Consider the following 15,479-nt stretch of genomic DNA (forward strand, 5'->3'; position numbering starts at 1 on the left):
GCGTACCACCTGCAGAACATCCCCCTCCCCCCTCCCACTGAAGCGCCCCCAACTCGCCAGTACCCGGTGCCCACCCCCCTCCCTTAACAAGCCCACAACCACACAACATCAAAAGTGCATTTAGCAAGTCCTGTGGGGTACACCCGCACGGGGTTCCAGAGGTGCACCGTCGTCCACCCCCACCTCTCCTCTCCGCAGTCACCTCCATTCTTACCGTCTCTGTCCAGGCGAGGGAGAGAGCATGGGGGGGTGGGGGCCTGGCATGCAACTGGACCTGCGGGTCCACCCAGCCGTAGTCACCTGGGGGGTAATCACAAGTGCTTTAATCCAAGGGAGTATTTGAGATCAACCAGTAGATGCAGAGAGTCACAAATCCCATTCATTCCGCTCCAGAGTCGTGTCCGCCTTCCGCCTGAGCAGCCCTCTTGTCTCGTTTAGGCAGAGTTTTAATGTAGTCTTCGACTTGCTGCGGATTCAGGAAGAAGTGTTGCGTGCCCTGGTGGGTCACTCGCAGCTTGGCGGGATAAAGCAAAGCATAGTCAATATTCAGCCCTCTCAGTTTCCTCTTTACAGCCAGAAATTTTCTGCGTTGTTCTTGGACTACCGGGGTAAAGTCCGGGTAGATGGAAAAGGACACTCCCTCATAGGCAAGATTCTGGTTCGCTCTGGCCGCTTTCAACGCCGCATCCCGGTCACGATAATTTAGCAGCCGTGCAATAATGGGCCTAGGCGGGGCGCCCGGCTGAGGTTGGGGTCCAAGGGAGCGATGGGCACGTTCCACTATAAACTGTTTGGAGGGGGCCTCTTCCCCCACCGTGGCCATTAATAGTCGTTCAACATAGAGCTCCATCTGCCCCGTGTTTGTGGATTCCGGAACACCCGTGATTCGTACGTTGTTCCGCCTGCTCCTTGTCTCCAATTCTTCGTTCTTGGCGGCTATCACCCTTAGCACATTGTCCATGCGAGAGAGCCTCGTTGCATGTGATGTCGTGGTATCTTCAGTTTCGGATATCCGGCGCTCGGCCTCCGTTAACCGCTCTTCGTGTATATCCATTTTTTGGACGATACCGTCCATTCGAGCGGAGAGCCTGTCCACCTTGTCCACCACCGTGGCAAATCCCTGTCGCATCTCTTGTAGCATCGTGGCGATCTCAGGGACCATGGGGGCCACCTCCGCTGCCGGGCTCCGCGGTTGAGTGCTCTCCCCCGTCTGCTTAGTCCCTTTCTTTTGCGTTGCTGGTTCAAATTGCAGCTTGGGCTGCCGGGTGTCCGGTTTCCCCATGCCGGGACAGCAGGGAGCGTATCGCGGGTCCGAGCCGCACTTTTTAGGGGTTCCGCGAGCAGGTGGCACCCAGAAGCGATCGAGACCCGGCGTTCAGTAATCGAGCGATGCTCGTCTCAGTTCAAAATGCGCCACAGGGTTGGTAGCCGGTATAGAAATCCACCCGGGTAGGCAGCAATCCTCTGTTGGGGCCAAGGAGTACGGGCTCCTGTGAAGTTGGCACGCATGGCGTTTCGCGGCCTACATGCCACGTGTCAGTCCGGGGCGTCGCGTGAATTCCAGTGCCGCCGCCAGCGAGGACCCAGCCCGGGGCCTCCGCCGCTCCAGATTCACCTCGCTCTAACTCCGCCACCGCAGGTCGTGGGATCACCAAACTCGGACAGAGTGTGCAGCAGTGGTATATCTTCCCCCCAGTCGTGTTTCAGGCGGGTGGATGCAGATTTAAAGGATTAAAGCAGGATAGGAATGCCAGGCGGCCGGAGCCACACTAAAGTGCGGCCATTCAGCTTGTGCGCCCTCTAGCGCCCTCCCTGTTTAATTTGTTTGTTTGTTTGATTTATTCGATTTACTCAAATCAGGCCCCTTTCTTTTTAGCTCTCGCCTACGCAGCGCGCATGCGCTGCATAGGAGAAAGACCTCTAGCCGTTGGTTCCCTTTTTGAGCCAAAAACGTGCACATGTTGCATTGCTTTGAATGCAGCGCTGCACGTTTGAGCTATATCCTTGCTGGAGCGAGCGCTCGCTCGCTCCCCAAGGGAATCATGCAGGCCCCCTCTTCTCTCCCTCCCCCCTGCTGCCACCGCGAGGTGCGCTTAGTTTTTTATGTCAGTCCCCCTGGGCACAAGCAGGCATCCACTTCTGACTTTTTGCTGCGATCTGCTGTAATGACAGAAGTGGATGCATGCATGTGCCCCGGGAGAACTGCAGGACATAGGCAGCCCTAGCCGGCTTACATGTCCTTTATTGTCTTCTTCGTGAATAGGGCAGAGCTGCATTAAAAAATGACCCAGCATGTAAACTAGGCAGCAGGATGCACAGGAAACCGAAAAATGGCACATCTCCTTCCTCGAGAACATTTTAAGCTATTTCCTCACTTCTGCAAATGCGTCTGTTTGCAACCCGGGTTTTCTAATTCTGTCCCTTTCTTGTTTGATGCCTGTTGAGAGTGACTTGCACTTCGGAGTGTGTGAAAGCTGCATGACTCTCTTTTTTTCCTGGACTGTATGTTAGTTGTGTTTTTGTGTTACTTCGCTATTTGTACTTTGCACAGTTTTGACGGCGACCAGAAGCTTGTGTGGAGCTTTGTGTGCGTACTCACCCCTTCTCTCTGGCCCCCAGTTTCTCCCTCTGTTCTGTGTTTGTGATTCTCTCTCGAGTTTATCAGGTCAGTGTCTTGAAACTGAAGCGCTTGCAGGCTGTGAGGTGCTTTATTTAAGCGTGACCTGTCAGTCATTTTTTATGTATTTTGCTACTTATTCTTGTCTACTATGTTTCTCCTGGCAGCCTCAGTGTGGATCTGTGACTGTGAGTGTCTTGTGAGAGCTGACAATCTGTAGCGTGCCAGTGTGTGTGTGTGTGTGCTGTGTGGCCCTCCGTGGACACGTCTGCCTCTACGTCCGCTTTTCATCCTCGTTCATACCTTCAAGTATGTCGTGCTTGCTTCTGACTCTTCTATTTCCCCTCTACCACTTTCTTTTCACGTTCCTTATGCTGTTGTTCACACCTACCATGTACCTCTCAGTGTCTTTGCATACTAACTTAGCGTTGGTTCAAGTTAGCTTGATCCTGCCCCGCTTTGGTGGGCACTGCCTGTTTGTCATCCCAGTGAGGTGTTTGCCTCTTCCTTCTGGTTGAAAGGTTTCTTTCTTCTGTACCTTTATTTCAACCTTTTGAAGCAATCCCATACCTATCTTGGCCTCCCTGTCCATTTAATCTTTCCTGTTCTATTAATTGTCTATGCCCGTCTTCTCTCTACCTCTGCCCCTTCACTTTCTCCTTCACTGCGCGTCACTCTGTTCCTGTCGCTTGTCTAGGGCCCTTGTTATAATCGCTCTTCCCACTCAGGTCAGGTGCCCTTTCTCCACGCTCCTCTGCCCTCTCTATTCCCCTGTTTGTCATGGACCAGCGGCAGTGTGTGTGGCTAGGTGCTGCGCTGCCCCTGTGGGTGCCGCTGCTGCTCGCTCTGCCAGCTCTCATGGTGTGGCCAGTGGTACGCTGCGATCCCTGTGACTCCCCGGCGCTGGAGCAGTGCTGGCCTCTGGCGGCGGAGTGTGCAGAGCTGGTGCGGGAGCCAGGCTGTGGCTGCTGCCTGACGTGCACCCTGACAAATGGCGGCACTGCGGTATTTACAGCGAGCGCTGTGGCGCCGGTCTCAGCTTAGGGTGACCAACTGTCCGTAAATTTCACGGACAGTCCGTAATTTCGGCCGTCTGTCCGTTGTCCGTGAAGGATTCTTTAACGGACGCCATTTGTCCGTAATTTTAACCCTGGGCACCTTTCGCACTACCCTAAAGCCGGCACAGCTTCCACCCTCCTCCCTTCTTGTCTCTGATGCAGAGCTCAGATACCCAGCAGCATTGGAGAGGCACAGCGGGATGGCAACCCTCACACCTCCAGCCCTTGATGAGCTGTTAAGTGGTGCTTGAAGGTGACGGAGAGGGAGGGGCGGCAGCTTCAGGAGCAGGGGCATATATACAGATGCAAACAGCCCTGAATGCGCCATGTCTCTGCGATTTAGGAGGGCTTCACACATTCCATTTCTGCCCAGGGCCCCAAACATCCTAGAACCGGCCCTGATTACACTGCGCAGCACTGGTTCTCTTCACAGAGCTTAAATACTGTCACTAAATTGTAAACAAACCTCGGTTCTTCTAACATGCAGCCTTAATGTAATAAAATTAAGAAATGGCACAATCGCACCCACACTGATTAACAAAGTATAGAGGACAATCAGTTAAATCAGTTCTCTTGGAGCATCTCCTGTAAGTACTGTACATCACAGTGGGGGATGGCAAAACTAACATTTTGGAAAGAGCCTGTCTTCTCGTTGTCTTGTCCAGGAGGGGGTGAGGAGCCCTACCCCACCCTGGAAGCGACCAAGATTATACTAGAATACTGCATGCCCATCCCTGTGCCCACCCTGGTGGATCCTGTTCCCCCTCCTGTGATGGCTCCTGCCCTGCCCCAGTGATGGCACCTGTCCCCCCACCTGCCCCTGCCTGTGATGGCGCCTGCCCCCCTCCTGTGGTGGATCCTGTCTCCGCCCTGGTTGGCTTCTGTCCCAGTCCTGGAATGGCTCCTGCAGCAAGGGTGAAGTTCTTGATGGGCCTCTTGTCAAAAAGGCTCGGCTCAAAATTAATATGAAAAGGTGGACGAGTGAGTAAGTGAAGGGATGAGTGGATGGCTGGATGAATTAGTGAAGGGGTGAATGGATGAATGAAAGATTCAATAGATGGATAATGAGAGAGGGCGGATGGATTGATGAGTGAGTGGAAGGATGGAAGAGAGAAAATGTAAATGGCTGGATGTATGGGTGGAAGGGTAGCTGGATGGGTAAAAGGGTGGATGGATGAGTGAAAGGATAGATGAGTGAAAAGGTGGAGGATGAGTGAGTGAGTGAGTGGATGGATGGATAAGTGAAATGATGGATGGATGGATTGATGAATTAATAAATGCAAGGGTGAATGGATGGACGAAAGAGTGAAAGGGTGGATGTAAGGATGGATGAGTGAGTGAAAGGAAGGGTAGATGGACAAAAGGATGAATAGATGAGTGAAGGAGTGAAAGGATAAATGGATGAGTGAAATGATGGATGAGTGATCGGGTCAATAGATGGATTCATTAGTGGATTAGTAGATGGAATTTTGAATTTTTGAATTTAAAAACATTTGTATAGCGCGCTTCTACCAAGCGGTTTCTTGGCGCTTTTGGATTGCGAGGAGACAACAGGAGCAGAGGGAGTTTAGACAGCGTGAGCTCGGGAGAAGAGCAGGCTTTTGAGGCCTTTCCGGAACTCAGTGTAAGAGGGTGTCATGCGGAGTTCCGCAGGAAGGGAGTTCCAAAACACAGGAGCGAGAACCGCAAATTTTGTTCCGCCAGCCTTTTTCTTTCTGAATCGGTGAGTGGTTAGGAGTGCCTGATGGGTGGAGCGAAGCTCTCTGCCCGGTGTGTAAGGCTTAATGACGGAGCAAATGAACTCCGGGGCGGTGCCCATTTTGGCCTGAAAAGTGAGGCAGCCCAGCTTGAACAAGGCTCGCTCTTTCACAGGCAGCCAGTGCAGTGCCTGCAGTAGGGGAGTGGCACGATGGAATTTAGGCAGCCCATGGATCAGGCGGGCAGCCTGGTTCTGCACTAGCTGCAGACGGTGAATGGCGTAAGCCGGGGCGCCGTTATAGATGATGTTGCCATAATCAAGGCGCAAGAGCACCATAGCCATCACTATGATCTTTAGGGCAGGTAGGGAGAAAAAGCGAGAGATCTTCCTAATGGTTCTGAGGGAGAAAAAACAGGAGGAAACAACCGAATTAACCTGTGAGTGAACAGAGAGTGAAGGATTAAGGAGGATACCGAGGGTTTTGATTTGGAACAGGGAGCGGGGGGACACCAAGTGAAAGAGGCCAGTGAGAAGGAGACCAAGGACTGCAACCACCTCCGGTCAAGACTAGCTCCGTCTTATCCGGATTGAGTTTGAGGTGGTTGCAGTTCATCCAATCCTGGATGAACAACATAACAGATTGAACGTTCTGGGAAGATGAGGGGGAGTGAGAAAGGTTGAAAATTAGCTGGAGGTCATCGGCGTAATTGAACACCGTGACCTTGAGCTGCTGTAACATAAAAATAAGGGGGTAGATGTATAAATTAAACAAAAGAGGAGAAAGTGAAGAACCTTGGGGGACCCCGCACACAACCTTACGGGAGGCAGCAGTGAAACCAGCTAGGTGGACCGCCTGAGCCCTATCACTCAGGAAGGACTCAAGCCAAGCGTGGGCTAGGCCCTCGATGCCTGCCGCCCTGACACGGGTGAGGAGGATGGAGTGGTCCACCGTGTCAAAAGCGGCGGAGAGGTCTAAAAGAATGAGGGCCTGCGGGAGGTTGATGTCAATGCTCTCGCGGAGGCTGTCCATCACTGAGATCACCACCTTCTCCGTGGAGTGGAGGGGGCGGAAGCCCGCCTGCCGAGGGGAGAGGCAGTGATTGGTTTCCACGTAGGTGCTCAGGGTGCTGGTCACATGAGTTTCTAAGACCTTACCCAGGTAAGGCAGGAGGGAGATGGGACGGTAGTTGGAAGGGGATGAAGGGTCGGCACCGGCCTTTTTTAAGATGGGGATAACAGCCGCAAATTTGTGGGCAGTGGGAACCACTCCGTTACTGAGTGAGTCATTCAGAAGTGTGAGGGGTGGAGTTGGACAAGCTAGGAAGATTTCTCTCAGGATGTGAGCAGGGGCAAAGTCCAGGGGGGAGCCTGACTTCACCTTTTGAAGCAGAGGGAGAAGCGTGGCTTTAGTCAGGGGGGGGATGGAGGTGAGGGGTGGGTGGATGGATGGAAGGAAGGATTTCTAAGTGAAAGGGTCGATGGAGAGAGAAAGGGAGGATGGATGGATGACTGATAGAGTGGAAGGATGGAAGGATGAGTCACTGGTTGGATGGATGAGTAGGTGAAAGGTTGGCTGGATGGGTGAAAGGGTAAATGGCTGTATAGATGAGTGAATGGATGGATGGGTAGAAGAGTGGATGGATGAGTGTACAGATGCATAGGATGAAAGGGTGGATGGATGGATAATGGATGGATGAGTAAAAGGATGAATGAAGGGATGGATGAGTGAAATGATAGATGGAAGTATACATGATGGATAGGTTTGCAAATTGTTGAATATGTTTGGATATGGCTGGGCTTACTTCTATACTATTGCGCGACCTCTGATGTGCCTGTAAAACGTATCCAATTGTCCTGAAGTTTTGTCCTGAATTTTGACCTCCTGTCCTGAATTTATGTCCTGAATTTAGACCCTTTGTCCTGAATTTGCACCAATGCCAGTTGGTCACCCTATCTCAGCTGCAAGCCTGTGAGCTCCGGCCCCTGCATGCCATGCTAAAGGCGGGTCGTAGCATCGGTACTAACATCTCAAATCCCGGGAGAAAGCTGCTACCATCTACAGGAGTGCCCTCTGCAGGTGAGAGCAACACGACTGCACTGTGTTGACATGTATTGGGAGTCCATGAGAAGTACAGAGAAGAGGAGGAGAAAAAAATAAAGGGGAGAGGAGGACTGTTTGTGTGACTGACAACCTCCTCAAGGGTCGTAGAAGTTTGCACGTGAGCCCTCTAATGAGGTGTCCACGAGTTTTGTACCAGGGGCACTGTAACACGTTTTTAGTGCATGCTGTAATGTTTTCACTGTCAGTGAACTATCAGTGGAAACTATCATAGGACCAGGTCAGGAGAGAAATGTTAAACTGGAGACAAAGGGGTGTCCATTGGGAAAACAACACCTGGTTGGATGTCCAAGGGCTAATTGTAAAATGAATTTTCTGCCCAGGTCACAGCTTTCATGAGTTAGGTCTCCGTGGACAGGATATGTCGCAATGAATGCATGCTACGTGAGTGCAAAACTCTGGACTGGGCCAGAGTTTGTATGAACGACTGAGGTGTGCAAGAGAGAAATGCTAGAACAAATGCATGTGTAGGAAAGAAATGTCACAATTAGTCTGGTGCTCTGAGGGGAAATGACGTATCCACTTAAAACTGAACTAAAATCCCTGTAACTTCAGGAACACAAATTACCTTCAGCATCTCTACGATCCCCTATAACAGTTGATCATTGTCTCAGTAGACTAAAGTGGTAGTTTTGAATCCAACATGGAAAAACCAGCCCAAAGGGATCCCTCATGTCTACTTCGCCATAATACCCCGCAAAGTACTCTGGGGTAGCTTAAGAGCAGGGTGCATCAGCGTGCTGAATTAGTAAGCCAGTGTAGAAGAAAATGAGGAGAAATATCTTATGTGAGTTCAAATGCTGTAATCGGCTTAGCCAACCTCATGATTTTGTGCTGTCCGCGAAAGGCATGGGCTCTTGCAGTGGGTAATCAGGAGGTAATTTCAGTGAGCAGAGTGTTCAAGAGACAGTGGCATTTGATTTTGTCTCCCAGGTGAATACTAACAAGAATCTTATGCTGCCATCGTTGAGCGTGAGAGCTTGAGGATAGATGCTGGCTGGAATCGGATTCTTAGAAGACGTGCCTTCAGGAATGAGACACTAGAGGTAGACATGCATGCCTTATCAGGTGCATGAGACCATACGACTATGAAAATGGGGTGCTGGAGGAGATACAACTTCTGATCTGAGGAGCTCAGGAATATGTGTGGAATTTGTTGAGATAATCCAGCAATAAGTAAACATGGTACCCATGTATGTCAGACATATGCTCACGCGATACGCATGTATTTATTAGTCAAAGGAACCATATTAGACACCTGTTTTGGCTTATGTGTTTTAAAAACATGCAAGTGGTGTGTAAACACACGCTTTAAACTCATAGGCTTTCCTTCCGAGAAGCAAAGCTGGAAGAACCTGCGCCTCTTAGTACTTATAGTCCTTGCTTCCGAGAAGCAAGGCTGGCAGTAAAATTGCATGTTTACGCACCGCTTGTAGGTTTTCACAACACATAAATAAGAAGCAGTTGAAGAGAAGGCAGAGATACTTTATGGAGAGATCTGTAGGTGTGTTCTGCCCTTCCCTCCCCTGGTGGGATATGCTTCCCTGTGATGGGTATCCGAAAGTGAACGAGGAAGTGGTTTGACCATATTATCGGGATTGGAGGATCCACCTTCACTTGCAAGTTGCAAAATATTTGGTCTAAAGTGTCTCCAAGTTTGTGAGTAGGACCCCACAGCAGCGATCCAAAAGCATTGAAGGTTGGGGATATCAGAACCTCCACTTTCGGGACTATGTCAATATATAGTTGCTTCCTCAGGCACATATAAGGCAGTCATTTGTTTTACTGATGGCTTCGGGCGAGGTATTAGCCACGCTTGATAATTTACGAATCGCGCAGGGAAGAAGATCTGGGATTTCCCATAGAAGAAAAAGACTGGAATTACCTGGTGGGACTCATTCCCAAAGTATCTAGGACTGCCCGATTTCAATTGATTAACTTTTATATACTTCACAGGGTATATCTCACACCGGGACGGCTACACTGTTACTTTGCGATGGTGGCTGCTAAATACCCCCATTCTGAGGAATCATGGCTGAATTCCTATATATGTTTTGGAGCAGTCCGGTGCTGGAAAACTACTGGGGAGCAGTGACGGATGTCTTGGCTGATGTGACCGAAAGGGAGGTTCACTGTACACCTGAGCATTGTTTGCTATATTGGTTCCCACACACCTCTAAGACTAAAGTGACCAGCAGTTTCCAGGACACTGTACTACTCCTGGCCAAGAGGGAGATTGCCAGACTCTGGAAGTCCCCGAGGGGGCCCAATGTGGAGGGATGGAGAAGGGAGGTTATACCTGGACAGGCTATGAGGCGGCTATCTTCCTGATAGAGACCAGATGGGGCAGAGGATCCCTGGAGGCTGCCAGCGCATGGGAGGCATTAGTAGAAGAGTTTAAACAGCCAGATTCCTCCTCCCTCGAGGAGACACTAGACACCCCCTGAGTTCATGGGTAGCACTACCGGAAACCACGTTGGAATCCCATTCTGAGGACATGTAGTCTTCCTTAGTATGAAGGTCTGGGGGGGCACAGGGACTAGATGGCGCGGACTGGCATGGGGGCACTATCCTACTCCTTCTTACCTCTCTGCCTTCAATAATAGAAGATTGCTGTCACATTGTTGGTAACTGGGAGCCATGGCACGCCTGGGGAGTGAGGGAAGAGGAGGAAGTTAGATTGTTTATTATAGTTAGGTTCGCAGTATATAGACCAGGGGACCTTTGGATACATACTGATGGGATATGCTCAGGATAACGAATATTTCCAAACCTGTACTTTCCATATTGATCACTGGGCTAACATTATGGCATACCAGGCCCAGCCAGGTGGGAGGTTGTATGGGCTTTCAGTTTGACTGGATGTATAAGCATGTGGTTGTCTATTTGTTTCTAATTGTACAGTAAAGATTTGTTTAATCCTTTACATGCCATGGATGTAATGGTTACGTCCATAACTGCCGTGCTGGTGTGCCATGGACGTAACCGTTGCGTCTAAGGCACGCCACCGCAGAATTTCACTGCTGTTTTCAGCAGAGTCATTTCCTTTATTTTTATTTGGCCTCGGGAGGTGGAGAAGAGCGTCCCCAACCTCCAGAGGCATTTTGGTTTCATATGGAATGACGTTCGCGCGCATGGTGCGCTGACTTCATTACATATGAAACTGAAATGAGCCAATCAGCTCATTTCAGTTTCAGTGCTTCAGTGCTCGTAGGACTATTTCAGCCCCCTGAGCACCGAATTACACAGGAGAGGTACCATTGGAAATGGGAGCATCGCCCCTTTCCTATGGAGCCCCTGCCTAGGATCCCTGCTTGTGATCCACCCACTAGTCATCAGGGAGGGGGGAGCAAGGGCTTTTTCTCCCCCATAGTAATTTGGGCAAAGTCAGTCTTTCTGCCCCCTGCGCCCCCACTAGACTCCAGAGATTCTTTTTGTTTTAATGCCTAGGGGTGGGGTTGCCCTAAATGGGCAAAATAATGCCACCATCCCTCCTAAAAATTTGCAACAGTCTTTCTGCCCCCCCCCCCCCCCCCGGTGCACCGGTGCAGATAGGGGCAATATCCCCGATCTCCCCCCTCCACAGGGGGCAGAATGCCCACTGGGCACCAGGGATTTTTTTTAATTATTATAAAAGCATAGTGGGGTCTACCCACAATGGGCATATAAATGCCCACACCCCCAACACAAATGGGACAGTCTTTCTTGCCCCCCTTGAAGGGATATAGGGGTTATTACCCCCGATCTGCCACCAGGTGAGGCAGAAGCCCACTAGAGTACAGGGATTCTTTTATACGTAGGGTTGCCCTAAATGGTTACTATAATGCCCCAACACCTCCCAAAAATTTGCCACATTCTTTCTGCCCCCCAAGGGGTGCAGATGGGGTCAATAGCCTCCGATCTCCCCCCTGGCGGGGCAGAAAGCCCACTAGACACCAAGTATTATTTTTGGGTGAAAATGTAGGGGTGGTTGTTGCTCGCTTAAATTTTGAAAATAGGTATGTGCTTGACCTCATTTGTCAGACACAACAAAAACCAACAGCTTTATTCTGCCATTTACATAAGTTTCTCTGTGCACATTGTCTTCACTAGAGTCCGTAGATCTGGATTTACAGAATAGTCCCCATCACGACCAGGAATGATTTGACCAAGTAAGTCTGACGACACATGCTAGTCTCCTTTCTTTAGCTACTTCAATAAACATAACTAAGGGGGAGGAGCTACGCTAGCAAACAAGATGGCTGCTTAGGCTCCCGGCTCCGCCGACCTCCGTATCCTGCCAGATGATCCTGTTGATAATCCTGTTTTTACGCCCGACCTCTGTGTAGATGAACCGATGCACACTTCGATGGTGCAATCCGGAAAACTTAGTCGGCTTGATTGACGGAGTTGTGTCGAGTTGAAGTTTGCGGCCTAGTGCAGCAGGAGAGCCGGGGCCTCGAGTTTTGACCCAGCCGGGTTGCAGTTGTACAACATCGGCCGTGAGAATCAAGCAGGGTCCGGACCACCGCAGTGGAGGTATTTTTTTTTTGCCCGATTTTGACGGCAGTCATTCTGATGAACTAGCATCAAGGGATGAGTAACCTGGCACGACAGTGGCTGTGGGTGGAGGCCCTTGGCCCATGGACCCGGTTTGCCGTCGCCGGGGCTCAGTGGGTCGGGGTCTTCGCTCGCGGCAGCTGAGTGCAGATTGCTGCCGCAGAAACCGATCAGTCACCTTCCGATGTCGTCCGGTCTGCTCCTGTCTGTTCCCCCAGAGACACCAGGCTCTCTGGAGGAAGTGAATATGATCGGCACTGAGCGAGTAGAAATGGACCGGACGGAGCGTGAGCCATCGCTGAAGACAGTATTGACATCCATCGGGGCATTTCATTCACATATGGATACCCTGATTCACAAAATGATTACGGGCCTATCTGAGAAGGAGTGTGTGGAACCGGACCCTGCTCCACTGCAGATACTGCTGCCAGCTACGATTTACAAGACGACCATTTTGATTCTGGACGAGGACCCCGTGCAACAAGAGGTGCCGAAGCCCTCGGTCGGTACTCTGGAGAATCCTGAACCCGGTGTTTCGAACGTATTACTACGCCTACCATCATTGCTGACTTTGGGAGAATCGATTGGCGTTTCCTTCCCGGAGACTCATGTTGGTGATTGTTCTAGGACTTCTGTTTCATCCTTTCCCTCTTTGGTGACTGTACGATCGTGGAGAAAACAACATTGGGACTATCCATCCATGAGGGAGCGTTTCTGTGCTGATGGAGCTCTTGAGGAATTACTGACTTTGATTTGTTTTGGACTGAATTTTTTCGGACTCTTTCTGCACTTTGATTCTCCTGTAGAAGTAGTGGTCCTTTCGGGAGGGGTTCACGTGATGGTTCGGAAGGACCAAGGCTGAGATCGATTGACCGGGGTTGGTACTATGGCCTTAATAGATGTGGGATTCGTAACTGTTGGTCTAACGGGAGGCTGGGCGGTGTATCATGGCTCGCCCTAATTTACTTTTTCTGTGATATCTGATAAAGTTGTATATTCATCATAGGGGGTGCTTGTCTCTGGCGGGGGGAATATGACCGGGAGCTCATACGGAAATGCCCTCCCCATGTTTTCTCTTTTCTATTTTTAGAACTTAGTTAGTTTGGGCGACAGGCACACTGCTAGTTGGGGTTAGGCGATAGCCATATGCAGGGGTGCAGGGTGGGGGGATGGGTTTATTGTTTTATTTCTGTTCTCGTTCTTATGGTTTTCTTTTCTTCAATCTTCTCTTTAGTCTCTCCCTTATTAGTAATATTGGCAAATATCCTGATTTTGTTTAAATTCCAGTGTCTGGTTGCCATGCTTTTTCTACTATTCTGATTTTATGGGTGGGCGGGCTCTGAGGGCCTGCACTCAAATTGTTTGTCGATTGTAATGCTACCAATCCTGCTTGGTACCTACTAGCGCAGGCGTCTCAGCGATTCTTCTGTTGCTTCACGTCTATCCTGTCATTGTACCTGTCCGCCCTATTATTATGTATGAATGTATGGCACCGGATATGTCTATTCCTTTTTTCTTGTTTTTAAAATAATAAAAAGATTTATAAAAAAAAAATAAACATGACCAAAAGACTGATTCACTTTTTTCTTTTTTTCTTTCTTCTATTTTCATTTTTTTGTAGAAAGTAAATAATTGAGTGGCACGGAGTGACACTGGTGGAGATCGGCTTATCTCACAAAGAGGTAGGTAACTATTTTTCAACTATTACAATGAAACGGACATTTATATAGGGGCTTAGATTATAATAGTTCTATGGCTTCCTGAGAGAATAATAGTTTAATTCTCTTCCCCTTCCTTTTCTGTTTCAGTTCTTGTGGTCCTGAGGAGAACCCCAAGATTAAATGAGGAGTTTGAAACGCGTTGACCAGTTTCTTTTCAAATAGTGTCTATAAAATGCAAACCCGTTTCTGTTACACGCAATAATTACATTGGTTGCAAATCGAATAATTGAATGTACCAAAAAACAGTCCGGAGTTTTTTCTTTCTTAATTGTACACACTGTTTGTGCTTTACCCTGAATAGAAGGTTGAAACCTTGTAAATAGAAATTTACCTGTCTAGGTCTGTGTCCATTATTTGTCTTAAATGTGTTATGTTTTGTTGAAAAGCAGTCTTTATTTGTAATGTAATGTTTTTCATTTTATGTCATTTATTTGTGAATAATTGTAATTAATTTCTTCTGTGTATGTTGTGATGGTTGGAATATTGAAAATATTTTTTCACAATGTTTTTTAAAAAGTAACAAAAAGAAAAACCTTTCGTCTAAAAAAATAAAGAGATAACGATTGATTACTTTGGGCCACATTGAATGGTTGCTTGTATCCCATTGAAAAAAATATAGTAAAGGAAGATCAGTATTGGCATCTCTTATGTTGTTTATTGTTGATTGGCCTTAGCCTTGCTGATAGGAGCCAGACTCCCTTTTTGGTAACAACATGCCCCCACCCAGGCACAAAAGGGACAGTCTTACTGACCCCTCGGGAGGCAGGTGGAGGTTATCATTCCCGATCTGCCCCCCGGGGGGCAAATGCCCACTAGACACCAGGGATTCTTTTCTGTGAAAATGTATGGGTGGGGCTGCCCTAAATAGACATTATAATGCCCCCACCCCTCCCAAAAATTGGCAGTCTTTTTGCTCCCCTAAGGGGGGCAGAAAGCTCACAAAGAACCAGAGATATGTTTGTGGGCATGTCAAGGAGTGGCCCCTTAGGCAAGGGTTGCTCCCCTCTTTTTGTGAACAAATTTTGGCTGTTTCCGGACACCCTGGGGCAGATCAGAGATATTTTTAGGCACACCTGCACCCAAGGGGGCGAGGGGGGGGCGAAAACACTAAACGCTAGCAAATGTTTCTGAGTGTGTGTGTGAGCTGGAGTTTGGTTGACGGTCTGTGTTTACTGGTGTTTGGCTAGCTGTGTGTAAACTGAAATTTTGCTGGCGGTGTGTGGACTCGTGCTTAGCTGGCAGTGTGTGTGGACTCGTGCTTAGCTGGCAGTGTGTGTGGACTAGCGCTTGGCTGGCAGTGTGCGTGGACTGCACCTTGGCTAGTGGTCTGCGCAGATGGAACATGTCTGGTGGTGTGTGTGACTTGTCACTTGGCTGGCGATGTGCCTGGATGGTGCTTGGCTGGCTGTGTGCATGGATGGTGCTTGGCTGGTGGTATGCATGGATGGCACTTGGATAGTGGTATGCATGGATGGCACTTGGATAGTGGTATGCATGGACGGAGTTTTGGGCCATTTCCTGTTGCAGGCACTAGGCGTACCCTCACAAATGAGGTAACATTTTTATCAGCAGACTTGGGGGAATGCTGGCTGGTGGAAGTTTGTGGCTCCCCGCAGATTCCAGAACTTTCCATCACAGATATTTGAGGAAAATTTGTTTTTTTGGGGATAAAGTTTGAGGTTCGTAAGGGATTCTGGGTAAAAGAACCTGGTGAGAGCCACACAAG

The 15,479-nt window shown here is 49.2% G+C and overlaps 1 pseudogene; it reads left to right on the plus strand.

The window, feature by feature from the left end:
• The first annotated feature begins 3,237 nt into the window (after nt 1-3,237).
• On the plus strand, nt 3,238-7,480 carry LOC147717021 (insulin-like growth factor-binding protein 3; annotated as a pseudogene).
• The last annotated feature ends 7,999 nt before the right edge of the window (nt 7,481-15,479 follow it).

The sequence above is a fragment of the Lissotriton vulgaris genome, chromosome 5, assembly GCF_964263255.1.
Source record: "Lissotriton vulgaris chromosome 5, aLisVul1.2, whole genome shotgun sequence".
NCBI lineage: Eukaryota > Metazoa > Chordata > Amphibia > Caudata > Salamandridae > Lissotriton > Lissotriton vulgaris.